This window comes from Zootermopsis nevadensis, unplaced genomic scaffold (genome assembly GCF_977971745.1).
Source record: "Zootermopsis nevadensis isolate Lab colony 2312 unplaced genomic scaffold, Znev_1.0 Znev_ptg000025l, whole genome shotgun sequence".
NCBI lineage: Eukaryota > Metazoa > Arthropoda > Insecta > Blattodea > Termopsidae > Zootermopsis > Zootermopsis nevadensis.
Window position 1 is genome coordinate 9,921,678 of NW_028259157.1, and position 11,865 is coordinate 9,933,542.

The following is an 11,865-nucleotide window of genomic DNA, read 5'->3' on the forward strand; positions in this document are numbered from 1 at the left end:
CGTCTTCATGTGCTTTTTCAAAGTTTTGATGTCTGCCTTTTATAACGGCTGTAACGAGGCCACAATTCCTGTCCGTGACTGTAAAAAGCCTCCCTGCCAGATCTTTTTAAGGACAGTATAGAGGCCTCCATACATGTTTATTATTAACATATGTAAATGAATAGTGTGCACTAGTATGAATACGAATCCTGCACTTATGATTTCAGAGCTAGTGTACAGGATAAAGGATCATATGATACTGACCTACAGCATCACTTCAAGTGGCCTGTGGAGCATATCAGTAAGTAACTTACAGCTGAATATTGTTTACTTGAATACTTCCAGACGGACGTACTCCTCCACAACTTCATTTCTGGATGATACAAAAACAACAACAAAACGTTCACCCACACAAAATCATGTTAAGCACGACATACATATACAGAACAACTTCGAATACGATATTAAAAATACAATGAAATCTGGAAGAAAATATTATTTGAAATCTGATACACATCTGACTAAAAGTTGCATTTAAGAAATTATATTTAAGTTTATATAATTTTATACACCTGAAGATGGTTCTTTTAGAACTGAAACATGTCGTGTAAAAAGTGATGATCTAATGTAAATCGAACATTTCGATAGAGAACATCATTAATATATTTTAAATATTTAAATGTTAATTATAGTAATATTTTAATATTTAATAGGAATTTTATTGTGATTAGACTGACAAGATTTAAACAAATATATATTTATCACAATATGATGCAACTTTATCATCTCATTACAGCTGAATGTCTGAGGCACTGCATATCAGTTATCATGGTGCTTGTTTCATTCAGTTTGATTTTCTTGAACAGGTAGTTCATAATTTGGTAGGACTGTAGTGTGAACAATAGTCACTAAAACAGGTGTCAAGACCCTGGAATGTTTGAGTAAGACTACGGTAATTTCCTGGCACTTGGAAATTTAGGAATCTCCACAGGGTGGGTTCAATCAAGTCAGTAGCTGGGGATTTAGAGAAGTACAAGCTAGATTTAGTGAGGTTATGTTGGAAGGGGAGTGTACTGAATGTGCATGCCCTAACTGAGGATAAAGATGACACAAAGGATAATTTTTTACAATGAACTAGAACAAGTACTTGAAGAGTTCCATAGGTACTATATGAATATATGAAAATTTTGGTAGGATATTTCAATGCAAATGGAGAGAAATTTTTTTTAATTTGCTTATTGGTAAGGAAAGTCTACATGAAGTTAGTAATGTAATGGGTCAGAGTAGTAAATTTAGCAAACTTAATAAAAAAAACCAATTGTCTCTTACCATGACAATAAATTAACTATTTATAATCTTGAAGAAAGTCTATTCCTGAGTTAAAAGACAAACACTTTACAATATCTTGCTTGAATCTGGTTTACCTGAGAAGCTCTTTAGGCTAATTAAAATGTGTTTCAGTGTGAAACCTGTAGCTAGATTCATGTAGGTAAACATCTGTCTGATACATTTCCTAATCAGAATTGCCTTAAACAAGGACATACACTGTCACTGGTGATTTTCAGTTTTGCCTTAGAATATACCATTAGGAAGGTCGAAGAAAATCAGAGTGGTTTGGAATTGAATGGGACAAATCAGCTTTTGGTCTATGCTGATAATATTAAACTGTTGGGCAATAATATAAATACTATAACAAGTAAGAAAAAGAAACAATCTTAAGGGCTAGGAATGTTGGTTTAGAAATAAATGCAGAGATATCAAAGTATATGATCATTTCTCAGCATCAGAATTTAGAACAAAAGCAGTCTGACACACCTGGGCTCTCAGACACGGCACGTCAGAGCCGTGTCACACAGAGACCTGTCCCTGCAGAGACCGAGTCAGGCACAGACCGCATTCGTCAGAGACACAGTACATCAGAAACAGTCTGATAGAGACCGGTCCTGCAAGGCATCAGGTGGTAGAAATTTTGAAAAATTTCAAAATTTTCAAAGAATCAAAAAATGCTGGAAATTGTCCAAAAAGCGCACAAAACCAAAGAAATTTGAAAAAATTCACATTGAAGAATTGCCAATTTCAATGAGAAGCCCAGGTGCAGGAGACAAACGTAAGGCAGAGACAGGGTTAGGCATTCACCGAGTTTGGCAGGCATCTCTTGGGGATAGTTTAGAAAAAAATATTCAAATTTTACAAAATTTAAGAAAAATTAAAAAATGCTGTAAATTTTCTGAAAATCGCACAAAACCAAACATTTTCGTAAATTTTGGAAAAATGTTGCATGCGGAGACCGTGTCTTGCAGAGTTTGGGTGAGGCGGAGTTCGGGTCTAGGAGAGACCGGATGTGGTAGGACTGAGACTAGCAGAGACTGCGTCCGGGAGTGAATGTGTGATGCAGAGACCGTCTGTTGCAAAGGCTGTGCGTCAGAGTCCGGGTTTAACAGAGACCGTGCATTGACGTACAGACACTAGCTGACGTGTTCTCCTGAAGACGGAATGAGAAACGTTTTGAAAATTTTTCGAAAAATAAAAAACAATGGTGGAAAATGTCTAAAAAGCGCACAAAACCAAAAAATTTCGAACAAATTTTAAGTAGAAATTTTTAAAAAAAATATTTGTGCGCCATTTGGACAATTTTCAGCATTTTTTGAAAATTTTGGAAATTTAATTTTTTCAAAACACTCCCCTCCCGTTATCCGCTAGAATCAGTGTCTGCCTTATCGCCTGCAAGGTTCTAGTCCTGTACAGAGACTGACTGCATCCGGCAGATAGCGAGTGCTGCGGAGACTGTCTTGCAGTGTCTGTGTGAGGCGGAGTCCGGGTCTGGAAGAGACAGAATGTGACAGGACAGACACTAGCTGACGTGTTCTCCTGAAGATGGGATCGGAAAAATTTTGAAAATGTATAAAAAGCGCACAAAACCAAAATTTGTTGAAATTTTTGGAATTTTTTAAAAAAACCTTCGTTTTGTGCGCCATTTGGACAATTTCCAGCATTCCGCCCACCCCGCGCCCACATTTGCTATAATAAAATCTATGAGAATTTTTTTTTATTTTTTTGGTAAATTAGTGACACAAACTTTCTTTCGAGGTAAATATATTTCTCGTACAGTGGCAATGCAAATGGCTGTAGTCACCCCGTCACCAGCCAATCACAGTGTCAGTCGATTACTTGTCGGATTGGAAGTTGCAGCTCTCTGCCGTGGTAAGTCGTCTCGTTCATGCAGTGTAAAGAATTTGTAAGTCTGTTAAAATTAATCACGAGAGCACAAAGTGTTTCATTTTAAATGAGATCTAGTTTAATTGTAAATAATATTTCGATACCATTCAGATTCATATAACACTAAATAACTAAAAAAAATCATGAAGTTTTATAAATTATTCCGAAATGAACACGATTTCTTAATCATCAGGATGAATAAATGAGATAGAAGAATAGCTGTAATACACCATCTTGGGCTTTAAATAGACGTTGCTTTGGAAGACATTTGCCCTCGTAATTATTAGTTAACGTACAAACTGTGCAGATTCTCCATTACCTGTGTTGCCACTGTATAGAGATGGTATTGAACAGTGCTCAAACATTGGGTCGACAAGATGTTATGTTTATAGCGATAACATGAATAAAAATAAACATTATATTTACCATGCGTATTGGAATTAAGTTAGTCTTTGAGAGAAGTGTGTTAAATATACAATCTGTTTTCGACCAAAGTTTGTGGAAAATAATCTGCCCATTCTAAGAAAATGTTTAAAAATGTTGGCTTAAAGTAAAATAGGTCTTTAGTGCGATTAAATGTTTTCTCGCTATAATCTGTTAAGAAATGCACAAAGCACTGAACACTGCAATCAGTCCCTCTGTACGACAGAAACGACCTTCATTCTCAGTGCACGGTTTAAGAGGTAACAGGAAGAGAAATTAACATTATATCTTTCATGTGTGTTGAATGCAGGCGCACTGTATAACCCCTGTTTAATAACGAGTTAATAGGGAAAAGGTCTTGGAAGTAATATGGCTATTCTTCATAAAAGGAAAGAAAGTTTGAACTATAAGAGTTCTGTTAATGTAAAACAAGTCTGGTAATAAATTCAAACGTTTTATAATAAATTATTAGGAAATATATTTACATGAATTGAATTATGCTATGCCGAGAGTTTTTAAATCACTGAATTGTTTTTGTTGGTCAATAAAAAGGTAGATATTTTAACGAACGGTATATTCTTTTGTCTTGACATGTTGTATTAATTTGTCTTCTATATCGTTAAATAGAAGTTAATAATGAACTGAGTAGAACTATTCATTCATATAAAAATATCTTGATCAATATATAATAAAAATATGAAGAACTAGCTAGGTATATGATTTAAATTATGACACATTTAATATTTTTTCTATAAAAAGGGTGTTTCTTATAAGCATGTCATATACATGTCAAGTGTCTCGCGATTTTGAGAACTTCGACAAATTTTACATGTAGCGAATAGTGACTAAATCACTGGCAAAGTTACATGAGAATTCAATATGAGATAAAGTAGACTGCACGTGACAGGTTTTAATTTCCTAAAGGTTTAAAACGTTGCTTCGGCAATAAATGGATATTTGTGCATAAAATAGTATACTACATCTATTTAATATTATTATGAGAATGAACATTGTAGTAACTCGGCTGTTCCATCTACATTGAGGGCGTTGGTTAGTGCAGACAATTCGTTACTTTGTATTATAAATATGTTACATTTTAATGGCTCACATGTGCATGACAACTTGTGAACAGTTTTATGAGGAGTTTAATTCTTTCAGAAATCGCAATGAACAACAAGAAGAGTCCTAAATGTCTGATAAGACTTACTCAACGGAAGATCTGCAGACTGATAGTATGTCGGATTTTAATATGGACTAAGAAACTTCGCAAGGCTGAAAGGCGTGAAACCGGAGATAGACTACGAGTCATTCACGCTGTACGGAGTCAGTGCCTTGAACTGCGAAAAGTGCTGACTTCGCTGCAGGAGTCAGACGGCAGGATGCTAAGTGAATATTCCCTAAGAGCTGTTGCCCTCATTATTGAAGACAATGATATCCCAGGTCACTCCCGAGAAGGTACCGTGCCATGGAGAAATCAGTACGAAGAAGTCTGTATGTATATGCTCAGAAATGTGTTTCTGCCTTGCTTAGAAGAGTGTAACATCAAGAAGTTTGGGTCCGAATTCGTACATGGATTAATGTCGCAATCGCTTCATACAATTACACATATCACTCGTTTGATTCTTCCAGATAACACAAGTAATCCAGTCTCACAGATAATTTATGACGAGCTCCCCAAATTGACAATGCTGCAAGAAATTATATGGAAGTTTACTTGCACAACACGTATAATAGCGGTGTTGGCGAGAAATTGCAGATTGCTCAGGAAACTTGACGTCGCCTGTTCTATAAATGTTACTAATAATTGTGTAGAGGATTTACTGAATATGGAGAGTTTGGAGATACTCAATGTGGGAGGAACTGGTATTTCCGAGAAAAGTTATGCTCTGCTCCTTTCAAGATTGCCACGAATTCAGAGTTTTTTTTGGAAAGGTCGAGCGGATGATGTCTTTAGATATATTACTAGGGCATCTCTTCCTTTAATAAATGAGTTCAGTGGTGTAGTTACAGATGCATCCTTATTGGTAAGAATGTGTCCACATGTCAAAACCTTGGCAGTTTATTTACAAAGTCGTAATTGTTCGGAGCTGGTAAATTTGTCTGACTTAGTGGTTTTGGAATTATCTCCATGCAATTATAACACTACTAACATGGGCACCGTAATTGAAAACATGGGCATTAGACTTACAAGATTAATTATGATTCAAGTCGCGAATGTTGATATTGTTCAAATAATTACTTCTTGTTCCGTGTTGAAAATTCTCGACCTCAGATATTGTCGAGTTATAACGCCGGAAAATTTCAGTTTATCTCCGGAATTGCCACATTTTACAAGCGTGAATGAAATTATTCTTTCAAAAAACCAAGATTTCAGAGATTTCCACAAGTACCTGGTACATTACGTTAATTTGGAAGTGTTCCATGCTCACCATGTTGCAGAAGTGGATCATGCAATTATTTCTGCAATTTTAAATGCCGGTGGCTTTAGAAAACTCACTAAAATTGTTCTCGCTTTTTGTGGGCATCTTAAATTAGACACGGCCATGCTGTTGATACAGAAGTGTGACTATTTGACTTTTTTGGGGAATATGAATACTTGGCGCGATTTCAGTGAAGACGATAAGCAGACGTTGCTTGATTGTATTAAAGTTAATAACCTCGCAATGTTTGCATATGTGGAAGCTATGAATTAAATGTAAGACATTGACATGGAAAAGTTGTTTTTACATTGAAATTTACCCTGTTTTACTTTTGCTACATATTTTATTGTTTTATAACCAGTAAGATAACATGAGAGTAACTTAAAAATTGTTGTATTTAAGAATTAAGTGACCATTTTGTATTTGATGTAATTATGTGCAAATAATTTTTTTAATAAATTATAGCGCCATGTAGTCTGGTAGAAGTTCATGAACGTTTCAGAGGTCCTTGCTGCCTCCATCATCAGGGTGACATGCTACACGGCGCCACAGCTCAGAAGGTAGCCATGTTCGTATTCACCGCCGTGAAAACCTACTCAGTTATGTTCCATTTCCATTTTCTTTGTATTTGTTTTACATTGTTATGCTGAATCTATAATGTCAGGGTGATTAAGTTGAGAAGAATGAGATGGGCTGGGCATGTAGCATGTACAAGAATTGTGCACCGGGTATTGATCGGGAAACCTGAAGGGAAGAGACCGCTGGGGAGACCTAGACGTAGATGGGAGGATAATCTCAGGCGGGATCTATGGGAGATAGGAGTTGAAGGAGACTGGATTTTGTTGGCCCAGGACAGGGTCCGGTGGAGGGCTTTGGTTAATTCGGTGATGAACCTTCGGGTTCGGTGAGCCATCTAGTTAGTTAATTACCTGACTCTGAAGTTGGCTTTTGCAGTTGTGTCAGCATCTTAAAATAAAGGATTGAATTATTATTATTATCCGATCTCTTCACCACTTTTAGGGTATGTACTTCCATGTACCTTAGAGAAACCTTGTCCCTAAGGTACATAATGCAGCAGCTATTTCCGAAATACGTTTTGCTTTTAATACGTGTTACATGTATTATATTTTATTCTTAGAGATGACTACATATTTTACGACAGCATCTTTCGAATGATGTGTGAAGTTTCCAAAATTGCAGTTTTCTGAAGTTCCCTGACGTCGTGTTCGCCCGGGATGTTGGCCAAATATTTCCTGAGCGACCTGGAGACAGTTCCTGTTGTCCCTATAACTACTGGGATTATTTTTGCTTACATTGTTATTATATTTTATTGTATTTACTTTATTTTCCTTGGGCTGTATCTGTAATAAGCCGTCTGGCTGGTGATGCAGCACTCTAATAATAAATAATTGAATTATTATTATTATTTGAAATTGTCCATTGAGTGTGGAGCATCTTAAATAAATAATTTCAATTTATTATTTTCACACGTTTGCCGTATTTATTCGTGTGATCTTGGTGGTTTTTGTGATGCGGAATAAAACATTCTGTATGCCTAGTAACAATTACACAGACTTTAACCATTCAAGTGCTCCTTGCCTTATAGAAGAGAACGCTTCTACTTGGTAGACTGTGAGAGCATGCACAGATGGAAGCTTACTTTATGGTCGGAGCACTAAGATACAGTCATTGCTGCGCCATCTCTCGGATTCTTATTATACTACTTGGACCACGAGCCCTTTTAACAGAAATCGAGCCGTGTGGTCTGCTAAAACAAGATGCCTGTATTCTGGGTTGTTGCACCGTGTAGTCTGGTAGAAGTTTACGGGCCTTTCAAAGGTTCTTGCTGTCACCATCATCAGGGACTGATTTTGGAGGCTTCAAGTAACTTCATAACATCACGATTTAAGATGATGTCCAGATGGCAGTATATTCAAGAGGACTATTCCTGACATCTAGCGGCAAATACTCCAGACGTGAGGCACTGCGCAAAACCACACATCGTAGTATCACTGGTTGCTTATTAAGATTAAAAAATGATATATTGATGTAATCAGCGATTGGAGGGTGGGCGTAGTGAATGTGTTTCTTTTTGAAAGGTGATTGTGAATGTTAAGCTTCCCTGTGTGTGTGGTCTTGTTTGAGCTGAATTAGTACATTACACGAACGGGATTGTGAGTTGATATAAATAATATATTTAAAGTTGTATGAAACTGTTACCGAATTTTTGTTCGTCATAGTGATGTGATAGTGTAAACTGTCAGTAGTTATGTTACGTTATACGAGGTTATACAAGCATTACAATACAAAAGTAAATAAACAAAGAACTGAAAACATAAATGTACAATATTGATTTATTGCAAAAAAATTAAAAACAAACCTTCGTTTCGTGCAGCATCTGGACAATTTCCACCACCCAGCGCCCACCTCGGCTTGGGCCCCAATCTCCATTCGTGGGAAGTTTTTTGAAGGTGCCTGTAGTAGGCACCCTTAAAAACCTCTCCCACGAAGGGAGGTGGAGGCCCAGGCCGTTCCTTGAGCGAGCAGAGGCGCGGACCCGGCTCCGGACAACGGCCCGGGCGCCTGGTGGCGGGTTCCAACGAACCGCCCGAGTCCTACTCGTTGGCTTTGCGTTTGCACGCTACGGAAAACAGGACCTTGTAGGCGAGGCAAGTCGTCCGACTCTTTCGACTAAGCCACCTGGCAACAGATCTTGTCTACAGGATATAGCAAGAGCTTAATAAGATTAGGTGTAATAAAAGGACCACTCAAAATTCGAAAGTAGTACCAGCAACGAAAGCGCGGTAATTGATATCGAATAATTCCGAAAGGTGGGCTCAACCCCAGCGGCCGAGTGGTCTTAGGAAATTAAAACAAATCTCTCAAAGCAGATAATAACGTCTTGCGCCCTCTTTGCGGGATGGCGCTTGTGGTGGGTCCCCATGTTCCCGCACAGAGGACGCTGCCAGTTATTATATGTTTTTTTAGCTTTTTTTAATTCTCTGTCCCTTAGTTATCTCTGCCGACAAGCGTTTGACGAGATTTTCATCTTTGGTTTTCCCTGCGTGCTCCGCGAAACTTGTCAGGTCACCGGTTCCGAGGTTTCTTCCGAACAAGTCGACTTTCCTTTTGCGGTTGTATGTCTCCTGCTCCGGTACAGCGCGTATGTGTTCAGTCTTTACGTAAGTCGGCCATTTTGTTAATTACGTCTCAGCTTGTGTTTGTGTGGACGATGGTAATTTATTCGTATAAAGCTTTAGCCATTTGGTGTTTTTTGTAAAAATTTGGCTGGTTTTTATGTTGGTGACGCTGCGAATATTTTGATGGCATTTTGTGGTCGACCAGTAATCGCGGCGTTAAAAGCAATTATCCAGTTTCTGATTTTTATTCTGACAGTTTGTGCGTTTAATTAAGATCTCAGAGTTCTTCTGACCGAGTCTGAGGTTGATACGAGGGCTTCAGATGTGTTCAATTGGGCTTGTTATGGGACGGTTTGATACTACGCGTCAGTGTTTGATACTACGTCGAAGGTAATTAGAACGCTGGTTAAGTGAGGCTTTTAGCATTTCTCCATATGCTAAATATTTTATTGAAAATTAATGATGTTCTTGTTATATGGAAACTGTTTCTTAGTTTTTTTTTTGAGAGTTTACGACATCCGGACCATCACCACAAACCCCGAACCTGTGGGGCGGAGTTACCTAATCTCGTCTTAATTGGCGAGATTTGTTGTAAAGTTTCAGTGTTGTGAGGTGGTTGTGAAATCGGTATCTTGGTCTGGAACAGTGAGTAAACAAAGATTATTTTGCAAATATTAAATTTATTTATTTTTCAAATAAACTGTAAATATGACAAAGTAAGATATGCAGGAAGTGTATCTACTGTATTTTGAAATGGGAAATGACACCTACAAAATGGTTCTTTGGTCTGAAGACACGAAACGTTATGGCAGATTGTTACCACTATTTTCCTAGTTTCTGCTGCGTCCCGTCAGTATTTATTATAATTGTGACATTGAACTACGGGAAGAATACAGATGTTTACAAAACTTCGTCTCTGTCGACTTTATTAAAATGTACAATAGATTCCGGTTAATGGGCCGATGTGTTCCACCGAGGCTTGGGTTAAGGTACGCCTGTTCTCGCAGGTTGATTTAGAAGATTTGCGATGTGGATGGAATGCGTGACCTTCCAAGCTAATATCTTTTTCAAAAGTCGATTGCGCCCGATAGGGTCTCTGCTGTCACGCGTGTGGATGAATATTTTATCTTTGCCTTTCGTGCTCCGCGTAAATTGACAGGTCGCCAGATATGAGTTTACGTCGGGAGAGTTGGAAGCGGACGTCTCCAGTCTTCAGGTATGTTGGGGTCTCTAATGGCCGCATTTATATCAGTTGTCGCCTAGCGCTTCATAATTCTCTGAATTGTGACTTGCATTCTGCCACATTTTGGCGATATATATTTCCGATTCCTTTAAATAAATACGTGTGTTTTGGATCTCAGCCTTCAGGTGTGTTAAATTGGGCTTCTAGTGGGCCGGCTTGAGGTTGCGTCTCTGGTCAATGGTAACTTGAACTCGCGTAAAGCTTCAACCGTTTTGCATTTTCTGTTAAAACTCCGTAGTTTTGTTAGATGTTAGGGTTTTTTTTACTGCGCTGACGATAATGCAAATGCTTCACTGGGTTTTGACGCCGTGTCGACCTCGTCGACCACTAAGCACAGGATGAAAACATATTTTCATAATTATCTGAATTCTCATTTTCATTCTGCCGGTTTTTGGCGATATATATATATATATCCGACTCGTTTGATTAAATACGTGGAGTTTCTCTGACACCGCGTGTTTTGGATCTCAGCCTTGAGGTGTGTTAAATTGGGCTTCTAGTGGGACGGTTTGAAATTGCGTCTCAGCTTGTGCTGTTCTGGTCAATGGTAATTTGAAAATTTGTAAATCTTCGGATATTAGAGTCAATTGATTTCCTTTACACGGTCATTGTTATTGGTAGATTGTACATTAAATTCAGGTTTCTGACAACGGGACACTACCACTAACACCGCCGTACCTAGGGGGACGGTGTCAGGTCGTCTCCTCCGCATACGTGAGTTTCCTTGAGTTTTGGGCATCTCTGGATTTCAGTTGATGCATCCTTGCTGGTAGTAGGAGACCTTGTATCTTGTTGTAGGTCTTTAGTACTCGTATGAATTGTATTTTAAATTATTTTGAAACTACGATAAAATTGTTTTAATTGGAACTCTTTTTTCAGGATTTTGGACAGTCTGTCGACCACCGTCGGTTTAATTTTTCTTTAAACGGTGAGTTGTCTTTGTTTTGGGGCATCTACTCTTGCTTGTCGAACGACAAAGCCCTCTTGTTGTGCAGGTGGTAGCAATACTTAACTCTATAACTTTGCTTTAGTCTTTCCTTATTTGGCAGATTGTACTTCAAATTATTATTAAAGCTACAGTGATGTTGACTGGAACACGTTATTGTTTGTTGGTTTGTGTTTCAGGATTTCCAACCCCGCCGAAAGTTGCGGTCGCAGATACGTCATCTTATCTTAATAGGTGAGATCTTACTTCAAATGATTATTATGAAAACTGCAATTAAGTTGTTGTTGATTGGACCTCGTTTATTTGTTTCAAGTATTTTGAGCAACCTGAATACCACCATTGCCATCGCCATGCCTAGGGGGCAGAGTTAATTCATGTGATTCAAATTGGTGAGTTTTCTTGATTCCTGTTCAACTTTTCTCTTTTCGTGCGTCTAAGTCCTTTGATGCTTTCGTGCTAGCAGCACGTAAGGTTATAGCCTCCTTCAGTTTTTTCATG

At 38.1% G+C, this 11,865-nt stretch overlaps 1 protein-coding gene across 10 annotated transcripts in view; it reads left to right on the forward strand.

Annotated features, from left to right (window-relative positions):
• Nucleotides 1–6,512, forward strand: part of LOC110835591 (uncharacterized) — a 39,470-nt gene extending 32,958 nt beyond the window's left edge. For all 10 annotated transcript variants that reach the window (XM_087355967.1, XM_087355968.1, XM_087355970.1 and 7 more), the window contains 2 exons: nucleotides 207–280; nucleotides 4,777–6,512. The gene's annotated coding sequence lies outside the window, so the exon portion shown is untranslated. The remainder of the gene's footprint in view (nucleotides 1–206; nucleotides 281–4,776) is intronic.
• Nucleotides 6,513–11,865: the final 5,353 nt, after the last annotated feature.